This window comes from Lissotriton vulgaris, chromosome 1_1 (assembly GCF_964263255.1).
Source record: "Lissotriton vulgaris chromosome 1_1, aLisVul1.2, whole genome shotgun sequence".
In the NCBI taxonomy this organism is placed as follows: Eukaryota; Metazoa; Chordata; class Amphibia; order Caudata; family Salamandridae; genus Lissotriton; species Lissotriton vulgaris.
The window spans coordinates 1023966238-1023990503 of NC_141685.1; the positions used below are offsets into that span (position 1 = coordinate 1023966238).

At 41.7% G+C, this 24266-nt stretch overlaps 1 protein-coding gene across 1 annotated transcript in view; it reads left to right on the forward strand.

Moving 5' to 3' along the window:
- LOC147748444 (beta-1,3-galactosyltransferase 2-like) overlaps positions 1-24266 on the forward strand; it is a 97215-nt gene that overhangs the window by 67441 nt on the left and 5508 nt on the right. The gene's annotated exons all lie outside the window — the stretch shown is intronic.

The window sequence follows — 24266 nt, forward strand, 5'->3', positions numbered from 1 at the left end:
GAATCCTCCCCTTGGAGAGTAGTCTAAGGGACAAGAACACCTCCTTCTAAGACAACCTCCTCTCAGTCAGTTAAGTCTCTTTTTAGATGACCGTCTACCGCCCGCTGCAGAAAATGATCAATGGCTTTATCTCTAGTAATCTGTGGAACAGTGGCTCCAGGCTTTGTGTTCGCCCATGTCAATGACTGGGTGGAAGAGGGGTGGCCTGACCCAGCCTCTGTCGGGCACTAATGGGCACAAATAGGCCAGATCTGGGCCCTGTCTTATCCCGTGCATCATCTTAGTGTGACCAACTGTCTGTAATTTTCACCGACGGTCTGTAAATTTGCCCTACCGTCCGTTTTCCGTGATTGATATCTTAAAGGACGGCATTTGTCCGTATTTTAGCTAAAGGAAAAAAGTAAATTTCCACAATTGAGATTCTCCAGCTGAAGTGGAAGTGAGGGAGTCTCCCTTATTGCATTCCGGTGGGAAGGGCAGACAGCTAAAATAAAAATAAATGAGCATTCGTTTCAGGGTGTCTGCTTTCCTAATGAAATGCAAGTGTGTGCAATTGGTTAATTGGCAAACGTTAAGGCTGCTTGAGAGGCATTTATTGATGAAGCCACATGAAGGTTCCTGATGACAAAAAAATTGTATTTTGATAGGGTACTGAAAGGGTGTCCAAGCTGAGCTGTGGGAACTCCGGGTTTAATGAAGAGTAATAAATGTTTGAACTTTTGTCTTTATTCTAGATGTATATGTGCATTCAGTGGCATCCTGTAATACTGGGTATAATGTATGTTTAAAATAACATGCACAGTGCTTCAGGGACCTCCTAGCTCTAAAAATCTACAAGTCACTTTTCCCTGCTGCACCAAACAGGATTACATTCTGTGTACTCTGGTTGCACACATATACATTCACTGTGACTGCATTAACCAATAGAGGTTTCATAACATAAAATAGTGCATTTTCTACAGATTAGTTTAACTTTTATCTATTTATTCAGTTAAGGTGAGTGTTATTTTATATGTAGTTACCTGATGGTGATAGATCAACAAAATAGTTACAGAATAGTTTGCTATTTTAGCCACATCTTTGATTCCACCTGCATGCTCACCAATAAACGAATTAGGAGGTCACATTCATCGTTTATAAGCATGGGCGAATAAGTGGTTTGGCCAGAATCACCGTATTTTGAGTCATTGCTGAGACTCAAACCTGGTTCCCCATTTTCAAAGACGATAGCAGCCGTGTCCCTACGGCTACTTCCTGGGTAGAGGGAAGGAGGCTGGCAGAAGCCACATGAAAGCTATGGGCTTAAAGTTCCTGCAGGAGCTGAGCTTGTCAAAAAATTCGGAATCCATAATTCCATAATCAGCCGTTATGCCGACTGAATTCTGCATATCTATTTGGGTATTCAAGCCACATCCCTCCCATACAGGGCGGGCGCGTTTCAAGCCTCTACCCGGTTTCGAGTCGCGTCACCCCAGCAATGGGCGGGCGCGTTCCAAGCCTCGTTTTGGCTGGACACGCCCACCCGGAAGAACGCGACGCGCAGCCCGTCTGCCTTAATACTCAGTTACCGGCCCCGCTCTCCATCGTCGGGGTCCGGTTCTGAGGCAGATCCTAGGTTCCAAGTGGGCTGAGAGCGTTGAGGGCGTGAGTGCACCCGGATCACAAACATCGCCGATCTTCTATGAAACGAAGCTAAGTACCGCCCGTATATCGGGGATCTAATGGCTAAACCTCTTTCATTTTCAGGATGTGCCAGGCACGCTCCAACCCCCCTCCCGAGACCCATGGTGCAAGTAGCACCAAATTTTAAAGTGAGATATTTGTGTGATATTACCATCGTAGGGGGTCACAGACCTTTGGTCCATTGATCCCTTCAGAAGGAGTACATAGAGTGTGTTTTTAACCATTTCTTCCCAATCAATTGAGTTTTTAAGACACCCTTATCACCCCACTTCCCAGAGTTACCGATATCATCCCCATAGGGTTATGTGGATGGTGTTAAACCTAGTGTTTACTTTGGGCACACGAATTATGCCACATTATAAGGAGCACTATGACCAAAAGCAATGGCATTTATTAATTGTTGTCTGTTTGTGTTTGTGTTTGTGTGTGTACTTTCACTCCACAGGTGCTGATACTCTCCTGATTTTGGAGGATTTTTGGGATTGAGCTATTCGCTCTCCTTTTTTCATGCACTTTTTTCACCTTTTATAATTTTCACTTTCACGCCCCCAGGTTAGGGTGGACGATTAGAGAGTCCATACCGCCGGGGTATAGTCCTGATGAATACCTTGGTAAATTTATACCTCCCATATGGCAGAAACATGTTGACTGACTGATTTATTGTATTTCTCTGAATTTTACCATTCCTAAACCTTGGCAATTAAATTCAGACACATAATACCTGTAATACGTGTCTTAGGGATCACCTATTAAAAATTCTTTATTGATACCCTCTTAGACACTTTTAATTTCACTCACCCTCACAACACGCCCCTCTTCACACAACCAGCTCCGCAGTCTTTCTGGCGTCGTAGCACACCAAAGAGGCACTCGGCCTCTTTGGTGGGGCCCGATGATGAAGCATGACACTGACCAGGTCGGTGTGTGAGGGCCTTCCTATTCACCCAAAGTGAGTGTGTGATCCTTATCTATCTCGCTCCAACTTAGTGGCAATTCTGAGACTGATTTGGCCTCTCTCGTTTTGTTTATTTGGAGCTGAGCCAGAGCCAGGCTTCAGACTCAAGGCTGGCCCAAGCTTTCAGTGGCTTGCCCAATTTCAGACTAGCTATATAAAGTCTACAAAGTCAGGGATATCAGGATATGGTGTCCTGCCTTCCCTTACCTTCATTAGGGACCTTTCTTGTTTTAGATATTGTGTCAGATTAACACAGCCTTCCGGTTTTAACAGGGATTGTGAACAATACATTAATCTAGTCAGTGGCTTCAGTGCACTATGTGTGACCGGGAGACTTGGGTTCAAAGCCCACATTTCCTGCATGGCTAAATTGTGTGATCCTAGTCAGATCAATTTACTTGATAGTGACATTTAAGAGAACCTTCAAGTAATTCAGTTTAAGACGGACTGTGTACAAATAAATCACATGTATGTTTTAATAGCGTGGAATGTTTCACCATCCATGACAATAATATTGTCCATATGTAAGGGACACTAGATAATTGGTTCACTTTGTTTACTCCTAGTGTTATCAAGGGGGAGGGTAAGAGAATGTTTTAAAGTTCATGTTTAAAAACGTTCACTTCAAATAAATGTCAATGCAATGTGGTGATCTAATGCTGAAACACAACCAAATGTTTTTAAAAATATTTTATTGTTGCATGCCAACAAGATGTTACATAGCTTGATGGTAACCAGGTCTATAGCAATAGATTCCATCATGCAATTACAGAAGAACAGTCCTGGGCTATTTCTGAAGAGTTACCATACAATTTGTACTTTTTTCTTTGTAACAAACTGATCCATGGAAAACTGTCCCTACCCCCCCCCACCCCCCCTCCCCCACCCCCCGATCGGTTGCCGTTGCTTTAACTATTAACGTAGAGAAGCAGAGCAATGAACCCTGTGGTGCTTAATAGAAATTGTTCTAAAGGGGAACTCTTGACAGTGTGTCGAAGAAAGGCACCTTTAATTCACTGCCTTTAGTTAACTTTGACTACACAAATACTAACTATGGTGACATCTTGTTTGTGGGAAGACTGAGTTGGATTGGTCCTTTGTGTAAGTCTATCTGCGGAGATTGTGTAGTAATAAACTGTAGGTCACCAGCCCTTGCTGGGAAACTGATTAGAGGTTGGCACAGAAAATCAGGGAGTGAACATACCCAAAGAATCAGCATTATGCCCCTGTTTTTTAGGTTTCGGCTTGGCCGTAGCGCTGCGAAGCAGTGCTCCGCCCAGGGCGAAATCTAATGTTAGAGACAGTATGGGGGCTTCGTCCCGCCTCTGTCTACCATTGGCTAGCTCCATAAATGGAGGCTAGTCATTGGAAGAGAGTGGCTGTCAATCATTCTTTCCCTGTCGGAACGCGATTTGGGGGCGTTTCCGTGTCTTTTTTTTAAGTCCCGCCCTCTCCTCTTCCCATCGGCTGGAATTTTACCTTCCAGCCAATGGGAAGGGGAGAGCGCGAAAAACACGCCCCCGAATCCCTACACGCACTCCCATTCCACCCCCGTCCATTCATTCCCCTGTCCTCGCCCTCCCTCTCTCCCTTGGCCTTGTTCATAGGTGTTCCCGCTGAATACGTCCAAATGGTAAACTAAGGGCTGTGCTCATCAGTTCCAGGGGCGTGTTTTAATGCCAACTAGTCAATTCTGGGCAGGGCTTACAGGGGGAGGGGAAGGGGTGTCAAGTGCTTGTTTCCTGTCGGACTCTGTTGGCTGAGGTCTAGTTAAATTATACAAGGTGCTGGGTTAACAACAGCGGTATGCGCATTTTCAGGATCGGCAGGGGGAGCTTGAGAGTTTTTATAATCTACATTACTTCTCCACTAAGTAGGCATGTACTTACAGGCTGTCAATCTTATGTTTAATATCATGCTGTGCTTCTCCTCCAGGCAGCCCTGTTCTTTTACAGCCCCATTCAGTTGCATCTACGTCCATTCTGTTTTAAACCACTAGCGTTTCTTGCAAGTTGTACACCACTGATGCATTGCAGTTTCTCTCACGCACATACGTGCCTGTGTGATTTACTCTCTGAACTCTTTCACTGAAGTTATCCTTCTCTCCTGTTGCACTCGCTCCTGTACTGTAGCTTCCGGCTCCTTTGCTCATTTCCTAATAGCCTTAATGGCTTTGCTTTTTGATTGTTTTAATAAATAGCTACAAAAAATTGCTTTTGTCGGTGCATGTGCTTCTTTTGCTCTAGTGCTTGATTTGCCGAGACACGCCGAAGGAGATCCACTAATGACCGACGGAAAGCACATTTCAGAGCATTCACTGAATGAAACTGACTGATGCAGCCAACAGAGCCGAGCGGATGATCGATTTTCAGTTTATTGTAATTTTTGCCATTTACACGTAGAAGCAGGTTCTAAAGCTTGAAATCCAGCCAGGCTTGTACCAGGTCAATTGACATGTTTGCGCAAACACCAAAGGAATTAACCTTTCCTCGAGTACAATGAAACCGGGTTAAAGTAATATCGTAAATCAAGAGCTACACAGAAACTCAAAGAACAACATCACTCTAAAGCTTCTCCCAGCATTTAGGTGACTGCATGTAAAGAAATAGCCAGCTCTGCCCTCTGCCTGTTAAAAAAGTACAACGTAAATTTTATGTAAGGTTCCAACATTTCTATTTTCTGTTGATAGTTGCAAACAATGAGAAGCATTTGTAATGCAATAGATCTTGCATTACTGAAAGTTTGACCTATTGGCGTTACAAACAGCAATGCAATAGCTCAGACTTAAGGTAATACGAGACCTATTGCATTGCAAATGCTTGTTTTTAAGGCTTCTTAAACCCATAAGTGATCCGAGAAGCATGATTATGAATGCACTCCCCTTTCCGCAGACATCTAGGGATCATTTCCCCATAGAAGCCAGGAACAGATATCAGGCTTTGTCTGGGCTGGAAAATCCAGATCGACTTAAAGTATGCTGCAGTAGTCAGCTGCCTCATAATGAAGTGGTCATCGTTGATAGCCCTAGAAGTGAAGAAAATATAAGCAATTACTATAGTGAATGAGAACCCAGCCACATTTAAGGGTCAGTATATACATCATGGTGGATGTATAGGAGGAAAATCGACAAAAGGCCCACAGTTGTATTTAAGACCTTCTGATGGTCAGTATCTAAATATTATTTCATGGAATATCACAGGGTTAAAATCAAAAATAAATGATCCAGAATGGAGTAGCTTTGTGGAAAGTAACCATATTTGTCTCTTGCAAGAGACCTGGGCAACCGAGCCGTATTATGGGGTGGGGTACACTACATATAGCATAGAAGCCCGACACTCGAGATTTGGTAAACCTGCAGGTGGATTGTTAATCTAGGTAAAGTTATCATTGAGTTGTACTATAAAACCGCTAAATACTGAGCCACAGGAAATGTTGGGCCTTGATGTTATCTCAGTAAAAGGGAATATGCATTTGAGGCTAATAAATTTGTATTACTGGTTCAGTAGTCCCCTTAAGTATTCGGACACTTTACTAACCCTGACTGAGTTCCTTGATAGTTCATGCAAAGGCTATTACCTTGTTGAAGCAGTTGATGTTAATACGACCCATGAACCTATAGAGTATATCCAAGATCTGGTACAGGAGGAAGAGCAAGGTAGAGGTATCACAAAGCTCCAAATACTTGCACTGAAAAGAATATCACAGGTTGGTCAGCAAGTAGTGCCTTTTACTCTTACAAATGAGGTTCGTGCTTGTAACGGGCATACTCCCTCAGATGAAGAGGCTAAAACTACTTTTAAAAGGGGTAGCATAAGGAGCGGAATTGATTTTATCTTGGTAGACCTTGATCTATGGTCCATTATTCATTATATGACTGTCCTTGACAGAGAAGACAGTGATCATAATGCACTGTTTTTGGAGTTATCAGGCATTATTCTTCCCCAATATCAAATAAACCCAGTAGTTGCCCCTATCACTACATCCAATAATAAAAGGAGAATAAAATGGCCGCAGATAATTTCAGATGAGACCCTTTTATCGTCGATTTACAAAGAGGTATCTGAGGCTATAGTTATACTGGGAAATCAGGACACAAGTGAAGACATTACTCTACCTACCTTTTTACATTTATCCTCTAAAATAAAGTCTATTGTAAGTAAACAGTGTAACTCTAAAATATCCACTGCTAAAGTTGTTTCATAATATAATGAAGATTGCAAACATAAAAAATTCGAATTAACAAGGGCAGTCAAGAATGGAATAAGGGGCGAAATAATTGTCTCAAGAAGAGCCTATAAGAGAACACAGGGTGAGGCCAAAAATGCATGGGAAGAAGAAAACTGGCGTACTCTGGTTGAGGCGTCAAGACTTTTTGGCACTTACTATCTACAGACCATAAAGAGCCAGTTAGCGAAACAGATTTTTATATACAACCAGAAGTGTGAGAAGAGCATTTTCAAAGCCAGTTTTCAGGGAAAGCGCCCTTGTTGGAGGAGGATATAGCTGTGTCAAAAAGAGGCCCCCTCATAGTGCACTGCATGGAAGAAGTTGATTTTACACTAGAGGAGACTTTTAATGCAATCTCATCCCTATAGTCTGGAAAGGCCCTAGGATTAGACAGGATACCTGGTGATTTATATCGCTCAGAACCAAGTGCATGGGGCTCGTTACTCCAATCAGTGTATTCAGCCATGACACGTGGTGGGAATATCCCTGATTCATGGAAAGGAGCTGAAATTCTTCCCATTTTCAAAAAGGGCAAAAAAGGAGACCCGGGAAACTATAGGCCCATCAGCCTTATAGATGTATCCCAAACAAAATTCAGTAAAATGATTCTAAAGCATTTTCATGGCTGGATGGAGGATTCTTGTATACTTTCTCACCTGCAAGCTAGTTTTAGACCCTCTATGAGTACTCTAGATAAGGTGTTCTGGTTTTTACTCTTAATGTGGAAGGAGGTAATTATTCTGAAGGGCCATCTTTACGTCGTATTTGTAGATTTTAAAACAGCATTCGACTCAATAGAGCGTGCTAAGCTGTGTGCTGCCTTAAGTGATCTTGGTCTCCCGGGGGGTTGCTCCAACTTTTGGTTCGGTTGCATACTGGAAATTATGCAAATGTCAAATGGAATACAGATGGCAGACTAACAAAAAATATCCCAGTATTAAAAGGGGTACGCCAAGGCTGTGTTTTAGCGCCAACCTTGTTCACTTTATATATGAACGGGCTCATTAAAGATCTCCATGATTGTGGAGGGGATTCCCAAAACTGGCGGGTAAACAAATCCTCTGTCTTCTATTTTCAGACAATATGATGCTTATCTTCAAAACCCCTGTGGGGATTCAGAAAATATTAACAAAGTTTGCAACCACCTGAAAAGAAAGAAGTTTAGAAATAAACTTCTCAAAGACTAGGTTTATGGTATTTAACCTGTATGAGTTTACAAAGAATAAATTGAGGTTAGGCTCCCAAAGAACAGATCAGGTCAAGGTTTTTGACTACTTGGGGGTTAGACTAAGTGAGAACATGTCTTGGATTCCCTAAATACAAAAGAGTGCACTCTCTCTGCAACATGTAGATTTTGCTATAATTAAGAAAGCCAAAAGCTCCCCTTTCCGTCCAATTTCACCAGTTTTAGAAATACATCGGGCAGAGGGGAAGGGTGCAGCTTTATACAGGACAGAATTGTGGGGGATGAAACAATTGAACCAACTAGAAGTATCAGAAAACAAATTTCTACGAGCAGCCTTAAACCTTCCAAGGAATACAACATTATTACCCCTACGGCTTGAGGTCTATCACCCATTCTGCTGTCTCGAAGGTGCTTTTGTTCTGGAAAAGACTTTAAACCAGCCAGACACAGATTCCTGTCAAGGAGGCTACGGAGGAATTACTAACCTATCATAGTCGTACTGGGCGCTTGATATGGTTTCATAGAGTAAAGATCTGACTCTATAATTTGAGACTGGGTTCTATGTGGGAAGATCCGAAATCAACAACAAAAAAAATGGGGTCTCATTTAAAAAAGAGATTTTAGGTATTTATTGATTCCTCATACATTGAAACCAGGACCACCGGCTCTCTAACAATCTGTTTTCTTGGTTTATGCTTGAATCTTATACGGATGAAATTGAACCCCCTCAAGCACATACACTTTATATACAGCATAGAACCGGGGCTCTTCCACTAAATGCGTTGCGAAGCACCTGGAATAACGCTTCTGTAAACTCACTTTGTCCCCTATGTAATGTTAGCCCTGAAACTGTAGAGCACTTTTCCATTTTCTGCCCGTCTTATGCAAAATTGAGAGAAACCTGGATTATTCTAGCTTGTCGTGTGTTATTCTTCTCACGCCCTAAAGAAGTATTGAGTGTCTTTTCATCAGACACAACTAAGTGGCTTGTTTTCACACTACTAGATACTTGGTTTACTCATAGTGGAGAAGATCTAGATCCGGTTAGAGCACATGCTATGAATTAGGGATTTTTACCGGGAAGGAAGAAGTTAGGCCCCTCTGACTGTTGATTTGAAATTAATCCTATGGCCGTTATTAAACCCATATTATAGGGTTTAAAGAGCTGATAAATTTCTATCTTACTTTTTATTGTTATATTTTTACAGAGTATTGATCGATAACTTCTTTCTAATCATAATTTTAAATGTTTTAATCCAGACCGAACTGAATGTGTATGTCTACTGGAATGCTCTCTAAGGAAATGTTTTCTTATTTTGAATGATCATGTTGTTGATCGAAATAAACTACCATACTGCCTTTAGTAGTTTCCTAGATGCAGCAAGAATAACTACTGTATACAAACTGATGCATGTGCCGGTGGTTTATGGAGGGAGAGTATCATCCTTGGGGCAGTTTTTAACCTCATCAGAGCTTCGAACGTTCAGCGCCCAGTGCTGAACGTTCGAAGAACGAATGCTGGCCCGACGGCCAACGGTCGTGCGCGGCACTGGGGAGGTAGTGCTCGTGACGACCGTTGGCCGTCGGCAGCAGTTAAGGGGTTAAAGCCCTACAGCAAAATATTTCATGCCTGCACACTAAAATATTTGATCAGACCGGCTCATTTCTCCCTGTGTGACAAAGTGCCCTCAGATTGAAAACAAGAGAGCGAGACCTTGGCCTAACTTATGAGAACCGGAGGAAGTAAGGGCCATATGTATGAACACATTTTCCCATAGGCACAGAATGGGTAAAAGCCTCTGATACATCTGGCCCTAAATCCTTCCAGAGCAGAGTAATATTGCATTTTGATAGAAGAAGAGGTAGGTTGAGGAGCTTGGTGGCAGGTTTCTTGAACTTAGGGCAGGGGAATGTGCCCAATAGGACCACTTTTGGGAAATGTGTTAGTACACAGCTCATCATGGTCAACAGCACCTAGAAAACTCTCTGCTAGTATAAAAATAATGTGGGGCAAGACCAAAGCTTATGAAGCAAATCAGCACCTAATGGCATACAGCGAGGACATACAGCTGCAGCTCGCAGATATATTTGTTAATTCAGACAAGTGTTGGGTAGGCTTAGTTCAGAATATCAAATTGAATATGAATTGAATATTAAATTAAATATACTTAAAACGGGGCCCTTGGGATACTATGTGGGGATATTTCAATATTTCAGCCTCTTCCTTATCGTGCAGAGGTTTGGCCATGCCAGTCTTCCAGTTAGTACTGAGAGAAGCTCTGTAGTGGTCCCCATGTTACAGGCAAGCTCCAGTACACCCCTCTTACTAGTTTGTTGCCAGTCCCTATAGTGTAAAGCTTTTGTTAAACCTCATGTGGGGTTGGTGCTAGGTGGCAGATGTGAAATAGGACATTTAAAAATTGTTTAAGGTGTTCGTAACAAAGGAATTGACCCGGGTGAAGACTCTAGTCTGACATATGGGTTCGGAAATCTAGTAGCTCACTGCCAACAAACAAATTACCCAATTTTGAGACGCCTGCAGCATGCCCCTGACGGAGTTGCCTTGAGGGAAGCCATTTTGTGCAAGTGTGGAGGGCCAGCAAAGGTATTGCAGGAGTGTAAAGTTTTGTCGAGTTAATGAGTTCATGGGTTCCACTAAGGTAAGAGAAAGATGGGTGGAATAACCCTGGTTGGTGTAGGATAGAATGTCCTTAAGAATCAATAAGTATCGCAGTAATCCTCCTTAAAGTATTTACGGGTAAACCCCGTCTGATGCAGAGAGTGACCAGAGAGCCAGCAAAACACCTATTGGAGCAATGCAGCTAAATAATGGCATTCTAAGTCGGACAAGCTAATCCACACGCAGTCATGGGCAGCTTTAGAGTGAAAAGAGCAGCCCGTGGTGCACCAGCCCCCAAATCCGATGTGGGATGTGTTAAGTGGTCTAAAGAAGAAACTAGGGATGAGCAGGTGAAGATTTGCAAAATAATACAATAAATGGGGTAACACCACCATATTCACTAGTGCAACGTGGCCCATTACTGAAAGTGGAAGAGAAGACCAAAAAGCTAACTCGGATCCGACTACAGTGTTGCTTTGCCCAGATTTTCATACTGCAAGTCAGTGAGCGTTAATAGTAGATATTAATAGCTAGATTTCGAAAGGTAACCGATTTCCAAGTCAATCAGGGGTTTAACTGTATGTAAAGGGGAAAACACTACCATAAGGTAAAGCAACACTTTTTACATTATAAAACTGTTATTACATTTTTACATTTTCCTTGTGTAATTTACATCCCAAATTGTTTGAAGATTCTGCATGTACTTTGCACTTAAGGATGAGCCAGATCGCTGGTTCAGCTTTGGCTCAACTGCAGAACCATTTTAAGACATGGACAGACTGGCAATTGCCCAGCATAACCTTCCCATGGGTCTGGACCATGCTCACTCTTCATAGGCACAACCAGCGGACCATTGTAACAACTGTCAGGTTGGGTGGGTGCTGCTTGTTCTTCCACTTGACAGTGCCCTTTTTGTTTCTCTCCTCTCTGCTGAGACAAATCCCCAGGTACAAAATACTTTCCGATACTCATGGCTGGCCCGCCTAGTCTAATTTAAGGAATTGACCCACCTTGTTTTCCACTTACTTATTTGCCCGGTTCTTAGCAACAACCCTGTGAATCAGTCTCTATGGATCTCCAACCTGATCTCGATTTCATACTGCTCTTTAGTTTTATTTGTCTGGTATTCTAAGTTCCCAGTTCTGAACTTAATGTAGAGTCCTGGAAGCACACTCTAGTGCTGTAAGACTGCAGACAAGTGGGTACCTCACATCCTGACATTAGGTGTGAGAATGTTGCTCACCCTATCTGCCCTTCCTCATTAATTTAATTTTGGTTTAACGTTGACTGGAGGTTGAGGTGAGCTAGATGTTTTTGTTCAACTTTTCTAAACTAGCAGATAGTCACTTACCTTAATGTTTCCCACACTGTTTGTCATACGTTTTAAAATGTTTACAAACAGAATCAAAATGTTGCTGTTGCTATCTCGCCAAGAAAGTTTGGGTAAATCTGGATAGGGGTGATGTTTTTGACAGTGTGCTTAAGGGCATGAATTTACTATTAAACAAGGACATATTGTGCCATCTCAATGTAGCATACCTAGAGGAAATCCCATAAAGATCATAGTGAATAAATAGTGCTATGTAGAAATTAGTAAATAAATGCACTGACAAAGTAGTGGGGTAAGGCCTCTCCTTGGTTGTGTCCTTAAAAATTGATCTTTTGTCCTGAGGTTTTGTTCAGAATTTTGACCCTTTGCCCTGATTTTTGACACTCCTGTCCAGAATTTATCTCCATCTCAGTTGGTTACCCTGCCTCATCTGCACATGTGCCATGCTGCGGGATGCTAAAAAGCACTTGATGCGCAAAGCAGCTTTGCTACGCCTCCTCCACCTTCTGGCAGGTTGCTGGCTGAAGTGATTAAGGGCGATAAAGTCCTTCTGCCCCTGAACAAAGAAATGTCTCAGAACCTTGGAAAGGTTCAAAGAGTATCCTTTTCTGTTCTGTGATAGCATGTGCAGCATGTGGAGTGCTGTAAGAGTGGATGGTAAGAGGTCAAAGGAAATGAACCTGAGAAAGGGAATATGACACATTATATATTCAGTGCCTCATTTACAAGCCCATTGTGCTGCAGGTGCGTCACTGTTTTGGACACAACGGTGGTGAAGTGTACCTGCCCATAATTACACGGCCATGTAAAGTCTCCCTGTGTGGGGGGGGGCGTAGGATTCTGATGCATTCTCAGTTTTACAAAATGTTGTAAATTTGGGAATGCGTCAGGTTCCATGGATGTTGCATGGGAACACCCACAGCAACACCCATGGAATGCTACTTTTATGCAGAGTAATGCATGAAAGGGGCCCATATATACAAGCCCATAAAAAAGTCATGGAGGGTAATGTTCAGTAATAACATAATGTTTTAAACTCTAAAAAAAACACAGCAATTCTCCAGTAATAGTTACAGTAATCTCAAGTAACTATAACTAGTGCCCAAGGTAATTATAACTCGCGCCCTCGCCATGCCCTGCTAATTACCCCACATATGACAACTTTCATGACATCTTTTATGACATCATTGATTATATCACTGCAACATTTGCAATGAAACTGTTGATGATAAAACCGTGCACAGGTGGGGCGAGAGAGTTATCATTACCTTACTGCAGGCAAATTAGTGTTGCCAGGGGGTTCTACTCTTGTTCAGTTCGTAGATGATTTGTTACTAGCATCTCTTTCTCATCAACCCTGCCTGCAAGATACCATTACATTACTGACTCGCCTAGCTAATCATGGCCATGAAGTTTCTAAGGATAAATTACATTGCTGCCAATTGAAAGAGTATTATTTAGACCATGATATTTCTCCCAGGGCAAGACATATTTCTGCTGATAGAGTGAATGCACTGATGGCAGTTCCTTGAACAGTGGCTCAATCTCACATTAGTTCTTTCCTGGGAATGGCAGGTTACTGTCGTCAGTGGGTTCCATGTTATGCTGCGTTTGCCAAACCATAGCAGGGCCTTATCAAACTGTTCATTTGTGACCCGGTCACTTGGACAGCAGAGGCAGAGACATCTTTTATTGCATTGAAACACCAGTTTTAGCCCCTGCTCCAACATTAGGTCTCATTGACTCTACTAAACTGTTTACCCTCTATTGTCATGAGAAAGATTCCTTTCCAATGGGAGTCTTGACACAGAAACATGGGGATTAGAGCCACCCAAATGCTTACTATTCCACTATAATGGATTGTTTAGCTGTCGTTTTTCCATGATCCTTGAAAGCTGTTGCTGCAGTGGCTGAATTAGTGCAAGTGGCAGAAAATATTGTTCTTGGTGTTCCCTTGCCAGAGTAAGTTCCTCATACTGCAGCGTCATTATTACTGAAAAATAAAAGACAGAACAGTACTACTGCCGGATTAGCCAAACATAAGTTGATTCATCATGCATGTTTCATCCTCATATTACTCTTTATTTCGGTAAAAAAACATAAAAGAGATGCACAATGCAAAATACAGTATCTGTCATGAAGTTAAAGTTAAGTTAAAAACTAGAGACATACATATGTATCATTTGTAAGAGAAGAGTACACAGTCAACAGACTCAATTATGAGTAATCTGGCTATATAAAACATGACTGATTGATTTATTGATAAATGCAGCAGGGGAGAGGAGGCTGAACTTCATTTCTTCTTTTTTTGTCCCGGATATATCTAAATTAGACATAGATGGCTGGTCCAATTGTGCAGAAACGTAGGCACACAACACTGTAGAGAAGCATTCAGGCTCCTAAAATACAACACTGAACTCAAAATTGTTAATGCTGTATCCCGTTTTTTAAGTTCTATGTGGTGGGCACCAAAAGTCTTCTTAGGAACCAGAAACCGATCTAATATTGACTGATGATTTTATTCTCTTTAAGCTAATGTTATCCATTATCCAATCCTGTTGTATCTGGGTTTTAGCTCTTTAATCAGTTTTTTTTATATATTGTATATATTTGTGTATGTTTTTTTTATTGACCGAAATAAAGAATGATTGGATTGAAATAGGATAAAACCACCAATTAAAATAACCCTAGGTTTAATAAAAACTCAATTAACTGGGAATATTGTGGAAGGTTATATCACCCTGTCTTTTCCTTATTAAACAAGCATGAAATAGAAATCTTGATACAGTGAAGATCAAATGAGGTGCATATCGGTTTGAAGAATCCTATAGGATACCTCATGCCTTGCAGTGCCAACGTTTCTGTAGATAGGAATCAAGCATGCATGTTCCAATCTTACTATTGTGAGGGTGTCTCCTTTGAATTCTGCACCATTGCTTTCCTATTCCAGCTGATGGCGAACCACATGGTTTTCTGACCATTACCGCCTTCATTGCTACATCATTTGTTGATTTAGTTGATGTACAGACTCCTAACAGTGGTTATGTTTTCTTTGTAGGTGTTTCTTTCTGTGCAATGAACAAAGTCATCTAATTACGTCATTTGCTTTTGTATTGAATCTTCAGTGATTAAAGCAAATGTAAGACAAGGAATTTACTCTGCATAATTTGCTGAATTAAATAATTAATTTCTTAATAAGAGCACGTGTTTAGATTCAAATAAAGTAACAGCCATCTACACACATTGTAGATACATCTATAGCGTTGTTCATTATGTTGGGCATCTCTGGGATTATAGAAATTACTTTACATCATCTGGCACACCAATCAAAAAGGGAGTATTGATGTCCCACTTCCTCACTGCCCTTAAAATACTATCTGAAGTGGTTGTGGTCAAGCATGTTTCCAATCAAAAGGTTTTAGATGATGTCACTAGAGGTAATGCTTGTGCAGATGAGGTAGCAAGGTCAATGGTCCTATCTCTTGTGTCTCAATTCCAGAGTGAAGAACAAGATTCTCAGTTGATTTTTCGCTCCCCCCCTCCCATTCGATCACCCATGCATTCTTTGATAACACTTCAAGATGCTTATTCCCAAAACAAAAATGATGGGTGGGTGAGATTTTGTTGGCTTAAGGGTATGGATGGTTTATGGATATCTCGTATAGGTCAAGTGGTAGCCCCATCTTCCATTCTGCCCTATCTCGCTTGTGTGTACCATGGAGTGGCCTGCATGAGCAAAAGCGGAATAGTCTCATCTTTCCAACAGCTTTCAGGTTTTGCCCTTGTTTTCATCCCTGGCAATGCAAAACTGTTGTTCCTGGAATGTCTGTCAAGCATTCGATGTAGGCAAGACACCGAGGACAGAACAGGGTGTGCATCCTCCACTATGGGGACCATTTGTGCAGATCTGAGTTGACTTCATATAGACAAGCATGTGCCAAAGATATGAGTATGCATCAGTGATGGTTTGTTTATTCTCAGGCTGGTTAGAAGCTTACTCCTGTGATCATGCAGATGGAACGACAGTGGCCTGTGAAAGGTAATTATCCCATGTTTTTGGAGTTCCAATTAAAATTAACTAAGACGAAGAAGTCATTTTCTTGGGGAAATTATCTAAATAATGTGCAAGGCCCTTGAATTTACCCAACAATTCCATTTCCCGTATCACCCACAATCATATGAGTTAGTGGAAATATCAGTTTTAAAAACAAAATTGCTAAACTATCTGCAGGCACGAACCTGAAGTGGCCAGATGCATTGCCTTTCATAAATAGGCTAAATAGAAAGACAGGGTGAAGTCCATTTGAGGTCATCATGGGAAAACCTATGATTGGGTCTGCAAGCCCTGTCTTTGCAAATGTACATTTGAATGATTATGGATTACTGCAGACCGCTGATCAAAAATGCCAGAGCCTTCCAGTCACAGATGTTTTTGTAGCCCTGCCACAACTGTCAAAGGAAGCCTGCCACAAATTGACACCCAGTGAATCAGTGACAATCAAGGTTCATAAAGGAAAGTCATCTCTTTAATAACCAGACTGGAAAGGCCCCTTCCAGGTGCTGTTGATAACTAATACAGCGGTGAAATGCCAAGGACATTACACCTGGGTGCATGCTAGTAACTGCAAAAGGAAATCTGAGCCCTTTAGAAAGAAGGTTCAAAGGGCAAATTGATGTGCTGGTGTCCTCTCATTCACCACCCATAACATTAGAAAAAGAAAAAGGACAAGCACTCCAGGACGACACCCACAATGTTGAGAACCAGACCTATTATCTTTGGACAAAGAGCAAGACCTAAAAACTGTGACCCATACTGGATGATGATGAAGAGTTGAGAAGGGATATCAAGAGACAACAAGAGACAATGCATAATACTATTTGACATTATGATGGGTTTGCAATGGTGAGAATATATGGTGGTGGTTTTATCTGTATGACATGTTTTCCTGTCTGTCTTAAAACATGTGTCTCTTGGGTAGGCAGCAGAGAGAAATTCCACCCATGATAACATTACAAGACCCAAGGTTTGAAGATACTATTTTGTACATATGGTGAAGGGTTATCAGAAAGCTTTTAATATCACTGATTTGTGGATATGTGCAAATGTGCCCGAGAGTACTAGTACTCAAATACCTATACTGCATTCTCCTATTCACTTTTTATGCTTCAGCTTTCTTGTACAAAGACATTTTGAAGAACCAATATGAAAATACAACTACCATAACACTTTCTGATTCATATAATTGTGCTGATCATGCACAACAGTTAGATAGGATGCATCTATATTCTCATGTTGACAACACCATTTGTCCAAGGGCTGTTCATTTTTTGAAGCTCACTAGGAATGACATGGAGAGTTGTGCATTAAAATGATGAGATAAAGACAGTGGGCCACGGTCAATGTGCCTCAATTTATAGCTTAGCAAATAATGAACAGAAAGGGGAGAGGTTCCGTGACGATCGTAAGTGGTGTTTTCGACTCGCACGAATATGGTTGAGTCTGGTATCTATGAACCGCAAATGACGAGTTTAGTGGGTGTACGCGTTTTCGCTGTGCTAGCCTAAACCGTTCGTTTGTTTAGTGGGTTTCTACATCCGAGCCCACGGGTTCCATCTTAGATGCGGCATCCATTTTGTCTCTTGCCCTCAAGTAGCCAGCGAACGGACGCTGTCCGCTTCGCGACCCTGGGATTCCCAAACTCTTGCGGAAGACATGTTTCCTTTGAAAGTGTCTTTATGATGAGGGGGACGGCACTGTAAGGCAGATGGCCCCGCTCGAGGCTCATCTTGCCGTGCCGGTCTATTGTCTTAGTTGTGCATTCATTAAGCACGTCCCCTTTGATGCCTGCAGCTCGTGTTTCCCGATACCACCCCTTTTTCACCCTTTCCGATCTCCCCACTGTTTCTGTCTTCCTCTGCACCTGTTTCTGTCCCTTCCTCGATCTGTTTACTGCTGATTGGAATGTACTAATGGTGGGAAGATGGGCTTTTACAGTTGGGAACTACCAAACGTTTCTGTACTTATGTTCCAGGCCTTGAATACATGAAAGCAACCCCTTATGGTCTTTACGATGGGAACCGAGTTGTAAACCTTTGTGTACTATGATATTCAATGCATGGATACTGTATAAAAGGAGCGATCCACAGAGGCAAGTCGAATCAGACTCCTCGAACCTACACATGTTGTACTTCCTGTGACTTGTGTGTTTCCTGCAGTAATAAACCTCGAATCTTTGACGCCGAAGGAAGTGTCCCGTGTCTCTGTCATTTGTACGCCGGAACAGGTTACCCACGAAGGTTTCAGGTGTTATCCCTGGCACCGCTGGGTTTTAAGAAAACCCAGTCCTTCAGGGGTCTCCTGGCTTTTAAGGAGTTCTACTTTGTTTGTGGAGTTAGAGCATTCTCCAGGCTGCCCAAGGATTGGGGAGAATCCTTTTACTTAACTCAAACCTATCCAGTCTTACGAAATGTTGAGGAAGGGCCGAAGCTAAGGCCAAAGAGACTGAAGGAATAGTTGATGTCCTGAATGTGATGATACCAGGAATAGGTGTGAATTCTGATATTTTGGGGCATATAGCTGCTTCTATTACAGATATGTTAAGTAACATGGCAGCAGAAATGTTTGTAAGAGGTCAAAAGTAGCACAAAATAGAATGGCACTAGATGGCATACTAAATAGTAACGGTAGGCTTTGTAAGATAATTGGACTAGATTTGCATTCTATTCCCAGGCTATTCAGGTATCAAACGCAAGGCAATTTGCGACACTAAAAATGAAGTTAGGGACTTGCATGTTATGCCAACATCACATCTCTGGGAAACAGATAGTTGTTGGCTGGGTAGCTTGGGAACTTACATTCTAGACACAGTGCTTGCAGTGATTGGAGGCATTATATTTGCTACAATTATTTGTGTGCCTTATTAAATGCTTTATAAAGAAAGCCGGCAAAGATATGCAAGAACTACAGTAAACCGTGATCAAGCAAATGCTAGCAATACAAAAGGAACAGGAAAGGGAAGAAAACAGTGAAATAATGGTAATCTTTGCAATCTATGTAATTTTAATGGATCAAATGGGGGATCGTGGAAGTAAACATTACAATACAGCGTTGAATTCTCTATTGCTTTTTTATTCTCTCTTTTAATAAATTACTGAGTTACTTTGCTATATTAAAAATGTTAGACATGTTAGTGCTACATTCAGGGATGAAGGATGTGGTTTGGAACAATAGACTGGACAGCAGCCTGCAGACATATAGGAATCAAGTTGAGCAAGGAAGAGCAAGGAAGAGTGGGTGCTGATACTAGTGACAAATAACCACTGTGAAGGTATTCTGAGAGACAATGGAACAACAGTTCTGGGAAAATAGGAAGGAGATGGGACTGATCATCAAAACAACTGATATCCATGACATAAGGTCAGATGGGTTGCATTTCAACAAAACAACTTGCATTCTTGAACTTCAGGAGGATAGTTAGGTCGGGTTGGACCTTGGTCAAGGGTATGATTAGTCAACAATGCATTATTTATATCCAGAAAATGGAAAACATATGTTACTGCCACACTGATGTAGAGTTCTTTGTTCTTAAAAAAACAAATAATAATCAATTTGAAAGGGTGATGTGGACATGCACATCAAGTATTGTAGTAATGAAACAGTACTAGTGCCACATGTACTTGATGTTTATCAGCTGTGAAAACTCATGTTTATTCTATTGAGAATTTGAGTATGTATAAGAATGTTAATGCATGAATAATTGAGAGAACCCTTAGGGTGATTCTTACCAGAATGTACACCAATGATCGTTGTAGTTTGTAATTAAATACTTCATGCTGTTACCAGAGGACTCCTGAAATTTATGGAGAAAGGAAGATTTTATTTTCTTCTACAGCAGTTGTGTTATTTTATAGTTACTAGTGGCTAGGAAAGTCTTAACTAAGTAGTAATAAGAAGCTTGGAGACAGTGTTTTTATACATGTAGGGCAGGCTTTTCATTTTAGAAGGACATAGTAAGTAATCTATGACAATACAAAATGCTCTATCTAAACAAATCGTAAGAGAGGGTCCAAGGGAAGTGTTTAATGACAAAACAGGCTAATACCCCCTGTAAGACTACCTAAATAACAACAAAGCCTGTAAGTCAAATGGTGCTGAGGTACGACTATTGACACTGGTATACTTGTGCACAAGTGAATTTAACAAAAGACTATCAACTATGGCTGATTAAGTCCTATCAGCCCACCCGATGGCGGAGCCTCATCATGTAGGACTCCAAAACCAAGGTAGGTGTGCAGTCGCCCAGTTGTGATTTAGCGACGCATTCCTAAACCATGGTATGGTCACCACAATTGTTAGACTAGAGGGTGAGGCTGATATGTGCAGTGCAAGAAAGGAAAAATAAAGTGATGTGTGCTAAAATGGCTATCAAGGCAAACAAAGACCTTTATTAGCGTCTGCCTGGACGTCAGATTAAAAATAGTGAAACCACAGTGTGAAAAAATCACTGTATGACTTGCTTGGTAGAAAACTAAGTAAGATATAAGAGGGCCAACATGTTTCTGCCTTAAATGTGAAGGATCACTGGCATTCGTCAGGGCCGAATTAATATCTGCTACTGCAAGGCACTATAATATGTGCTGGACTAAACAAAATATACGACAAAGTGAGCAAAACAAGAACCATCCTACCACATCTTCTCAGTGTTGTTCTGGTGATGCGATAGGTCTTTCCTGTAGAAGCACAAGAAGATGAAAAAGAACAATGTAGACATTGCATTTAGACCTTGTTCCAAAAAATTAATTAAATGTACACCAACTATACTCTAGTGGATGATGTACCGTGCAACACCAGTGAAACTCTCATACCTCAGACTGGACTGTCACTCATTAGTAATAGTCACATACAAAGTGCATTGTAATACGTCACCCAATGGTTGAAAAGATGTACACAAGTTTAACACTTACCCAGCTGTGTGTGGGAAGTGGACCTCACCTCACCCGGCAACTGCTCGGACGGATAAGGCACCGCTCTAAATATACAATGACAATGTCTGTGAAAGATACATGTCTAGAGGGTACGACCTCTGTATATTATTATTAATAAAACCCACATACTCTCTATCAACTGTCTGTCACATGTACCCCACCGGTGTCTAAGGTGGCCACATCTAACGACTAAGGCATCTGGCCCTCCAGTGTATTGAAGGGGATGCTCATCAATTGTACTAAAGCAACACCTATTCCTCAGCCAAACTACTGAGTAATGATGTTTAATACTACTGTTTAGAACCAGTGGGGAAAGATCCCCCTCATCTTTATCTCCTAAAGTCCATCTCAACAGCAAAATAAGGGTGTTGATTAATGCTGTTCAGAGCTTGGTAAAAGGGAGTCCTCCTGTTCTTATCTATTAACTGAGTGGAGGGATCAAAATAGTAAACTACCTGGCCTACCCAGTTTAAGTAACCCAGTCCCTGCTTACCTGTCCGTCGGTACCTTGAGGCTGAATGACGAGCCGAAGAGGAGGCACCGAACGGACAGGCTGGCGTCTATTTATAGCGCTACATTGATTGGTAATGAGGCCCAGCTGAGTACCGATGTGTACGTGCTGCAATTGCGCGATACACAATTCACTTCAACCTCGCGCATGCGTACAGCAATGTAAACAAATCGCGCGCATGCGCGAAAGCCGGCACGCCTTTTCACGCGTACCGCGCATGCGCGAACACAACCACATCTGTACACGCGTACCGCGCATGCGCGTTGGCGGAGCGCTGACTCTATCTATCTTGGCAAGTAGCGAGACGCTGACGAAAAGCAGCAGTCTCGCGCTTGCGTATTACGGCCCCCATGCAGCTCTGCTTATCGCGTGTTATAAGGCAAAAGGGGACGCGTTTAAGCAGAAAACACCGCGACTCGTTAGTTAGCTTGTTGGGCGGGAGCTAAATAGAGGGATCTTAAATAGCCATGTTACTAGTTTAAAGCCCCATAAATTGGTAACTGCGCCCGAGGAGCGTAATTGTGCGCTGTGTTGCCGAAAGCTGGCAATGACAAAAATGTACATCTAAGGAATTAACAAATTCCTGGGCCAGCTTACTAGGAGACCTTAACCCCTACAGTGTACATAAATTACTACTGGGTGTGGGTTGATGGTGAGTATATAGTTAAGGGGTCGTTATAAAAGTCAAAGGTAGACCAGTAGATTGCATGTAACTTAGGAACCTGAAAATGGTTAACGAAGAGCCTGGTGTCGTTAGCGCCACAAATGTGTAGTGGTTATTCGCACTGACCCTGACTCGTTGTGACTACCAAGAGCACACATGGCAAGTGGTCCATTCAGATGGATAACCATGGAATATTGTCATTCAATCCATTGACATCAGATTGCAATCTGTGAATCCACCGTTGCTCCTTCACAAAGAGAAAATGGGAGATATTGGTGATGTGTGGTGGGATGTATGGCTGTTCCAGCACTAACCAAAACATATCCTCAGGTTTGTGTTTCGCTTCCAAGAAGTGATTGGTAAGGCCTGTAGATTGCTTCCTGCATCGGATAGTACTTTTGTGTTCGCTGATGCGAGCCTTAATCATCCGCGTTGTATGGCCCACATATTGTTTTTTACATGGACAGATGATCAAATAAATCACTTTTTCGGAATTACAATTAGTATGCCTTGTCAATTTCCAGGGTCTATTGGTTCCAATATCCACTGTTAAGGTTTTGCGCGTCTGTGGACAGGCAGCACAATTCCCGCACGGATCTTTCCCCACTGGTTCTAAACAGTAGTATTAAACATCATTACTCAGTAGTTTGGCTGAGGAATAGGTGTTGCTTTAGTACAATTGATGAGCATCCCCTTCAATACACTAGAGGGCCAGATGCCTTAGTCGTTAGATGTGGCCACCTTAGACACCGGTGGGGTACATGTGACAGACAGTTGATAGAGAGTATGTGGGTTTTATTAATAATAATATACAGAGGTCGTACCCTCTAGACATGTATCTTTCACAGACATTGTCATTGTATATTTAGAGCGGTGCCTTATCCGTCCGAGCAGTTGCCGGGTGAAGTGAGGTCCACTTCCCACACACAGCTGGGTAAGTGTTAAACTTGTGTACATCTTTTCAACCATTGGGTGACGTATTACAATGCACTTTGTATGTGACTATTACTAATGAGTGACGGTCCAGTCTGAGGTATGAGAGTTTCACTGGTGTTGCACGGTACATCATCCACTAGAGTATAGTTGGTGTACATTTAATTAATTTTTTGGAACAAGGTCTAAATGCAATGTCTACATTGTTCTTTTTCATCTTCTTGTGCTTCTACAGGAAAGACCTATCGCATCACCAGAACAACACTGAGAAGATGTGGTAGGATGGTTCTTGTTTTGCTCACTTTGTCGTATATTTTGTTTAGTCCAGCACATATTATAGTGCCTTGCAGTAGCAGTTATTAATTTGGCCCTGACGAATGCCAGTGATCCTTCACATTTAAGGCAGAAACATGTTGGCCCTCTTATATCTTACTTAGTTTTCCACCAAGCAAGTCATACAGTGATTTTTTCACACTGTGGTTTCACTATTTTTAATCTGACGTCCAGGCAGACGCTAATAAAGGTCTTTGTTTGCCTTGATAGCCATTTTAGCACACATCACTTTATTTTTCCTTTCTTGCACTGCACATATCAGCCTCACCCTCTAGTCTAACAATTGTGGTGACCATACCATGGTTTAGGAATGCGTCGCTAAATCACAACTGGGCGACTGCACACCTACCTTGGTTTTGGAGTCCTACATGATGAGGCTCCGCCATCGGGTGGGCTGATAGGACTTAATCAGCCATAGTTGATAGTCTTTTGTTAAATTCACTTGTGCACAAGTATACCAGTGTCAATAGTCGTACCTCAGCACCATTTGACTTACAGGCTTTGTTGTTATTTAAATACAAAATGCTCAACATCTCTCCCAACCACAATTACATAAACCATATGTTGTAAATTGGTCTTCACCAAATTTAAATTATGGTGGTGTAGTTCAAGAAATTATAAGTAGTTTGTGTTACTCCTGTTTCATGAAATTCCCAGTATTATGCCATATTGCGTAATTTTGCAGTGTTCGCAGTACAAAATTACTGAAAAGGCACAGGAATGCATCTTCACACTAAAACTTGCCACAAGTATGCATTTGGCACTAATATATGACTCGAAGTGACAGATTTAAATTTTGTGTAATTTTGCCATAATTTCAAATAATTACGCAAAAGCAG